The 2,089-nt window shown below is 25.3% G+C and overlaps 1 protein-coding gene across 2 annotated transcripts in view; it reads right to left on the reverse strand.

The window, feature by feature from the left end:
* Window positions 1-1,372: 1,372 nt before the first annotated feature.
* The window catches only part of LOC119615357, a 6,790-nt gene continuing 6,073 nt past the window's right edge, over window positions 1,373-2,089 (reverse strand). For both annotated transcript variants that reach the window (XM_037971417.1, XM_037971416.1), the window contains exon 5: window positions 1,373-2,089. This exon is cut by the window's right edge and continues 1,260 nt beyond it. The gene's annotated coding sequence lies outside the window, so the exon portion shown is untranslated.

Raw genomic sequence — 2,089 nt, forward strand, 5'->3', positions numbered from 1 at the left:
TTTAATATTTTATTTAGGTTATTTTGCTTAATTACAAGCAAGATAAAAGTTTTTTTATGATTTCTATTCTATATGCTATATATCTGTTGAATAATACTTTAATTTCAATGTATCTAAGCAATTTATTGATGAAAAAAACTGAGATAATATATTAGGCTTTATGTAGGTGGACGCGATACTAATGGTATAACCATCAGTATTAATTGTGGACGTCTGTCATTTTCTAAAGCGGAGTTTGTATGGGGGCTAGTGATTCTTTTGTGCCCTTTTCTGTCGAATTTTTTGTATATTTCACGTTGCTATGAACTACCAAGCCCGAATCAGCTGATCTGTCTATGTGTCTGTCTGTTCTCTTTCTAGCTAGCTATATTTTTGTCTATCTATCTAGCTATATATCTGTCTACCTACCTATCGATCTGTCTATCTATCTATCTATCTATCTACCTATCTATCTATCTATCTATCTATCTATCTATCTATCTATCTATCTATCTATCTATCTATCTATCTATCTATCTATCTATCTATCTATCTATCTATCTATCTATCTATCTATCTATCTATCTATCTATCTATCTATCTATCTATCTATCTATTCTATCTATCTATCTATCTATCTATCTATCTATCTATCTATCTATCTATCTATCTATCTATCTATCTATCTATCTATCTATCTATCTATCTATCTACCTATCTATCTAACTATCTATCTATCTATCTATCTATCTATTCTATCTATCTATCTATCTATCTATCTATCTATCTATCTATCTATCTATCTATCTATCTATCTATCTATTCTATTCTGTTCTATTCTATTCTATTCTATTCTATTCTATTCTATTCTATTCTCTTCTATTCTATTCTATTCTATTCTATCTATCTATCTATCTATCTATCTATCTATCTATCTATCTATCTATCTATCTATCTATCCTATCTATTCTATCTATCTATCTATCTATCTATCTATCTATCTATCTATCTATCTATCTATCTATCTATCTATCTATCTATCTATCTATCTATCTATCTATCTATCTGTCTATCTATCTATCTATCTATCTATCTATCTATCTATCTATCTACCAATCTATCTATCTACCAATCTATCTATCTATCTATCTATCTATCTATCTATCTATCTATCTATTTTATTAGCAATCATTAGAGTCTTCTTTTTTGTATTTATACCCCTTTCCATAGTAAAACTCACAAAAACCCCAAAAGCCTACAATTGTAATGTGGACGCAGCCTTTTCCCTTCTAAAATAAAAATCTTTTAAATAATGTCTTAAAATAAAAATCTTTTAAATAATCTCTTAAAATAAAAAAGTACAATTTAAAAGAAAAGGAACAAAACAAAAGAATCGATATTGCATTTTGTTTATTTTCACTCTGATTTAAAATTATATGTAATTAAAAGAAAAATAAAAGTACTTAAATAATTTTGTTTGCAGTCTATAAACTAAAATTTTGTTAAATTAAAATGTATGTCTTTATAATTAATTGGAATTTAAACACGACCAATTTGCAATAGAAACTTAAAATAATTATTAATATCTTAATAATATAAATAGTAAAATTATTATAATAAAAAAAGTGGCCAAAAGGAAATGAAAAAGAAATTGTTTATAAAAAAAATCAAATATGAAAGTTTCGTTAGTTAGCTAGAGACCGTTTACCAAGTTTTAATTATAAACCCTTTTAACAAGTACAGTAATAAAAGAGTAGAATTTTACCAACATTTATTTCAATTCTTTTGTTTTAAAAATTAATAAAGATAATAATGAATGAAACAACATTAGTTAGAGAGTTAGTAGAGGATATATACGTTTCATTCTTTTTTTTTGTTTGTTTAAAGAATATAGAATTTAGTTTCATATACTACTTCAAGCAAAATGACAAAGATTTCGTAGTTTAGTATTTTAGATGAGTTTTATTGTTACTTTATTGAGACAGACACAAAGTTTTCCTAAACTTTCAAATTTATCTTCTTTCCTTGAATCAAATGAATAATGCCTGACTTTTATTACGAGCGTATATGTATGTATGATGGTTTGATTAATAATGAAATGATGAGAAAA

This window comes from Lucilia sericata, unplaced genomic scaffold, assembly GCF_015586225.1.
Source record: "Lucilia sericata isolate MDLA Ls3-8-SP2 unplaced genomic scaffold, ASM1558622v1 Contig005046F_arrow, whole genome shotgun sequence".
Lineage (NCBI taxonomy): Eukaryota > Metazoa > Arthropoda > Insecta > Diptera > Calliphoridae > Lucilia > Lucilia sericata.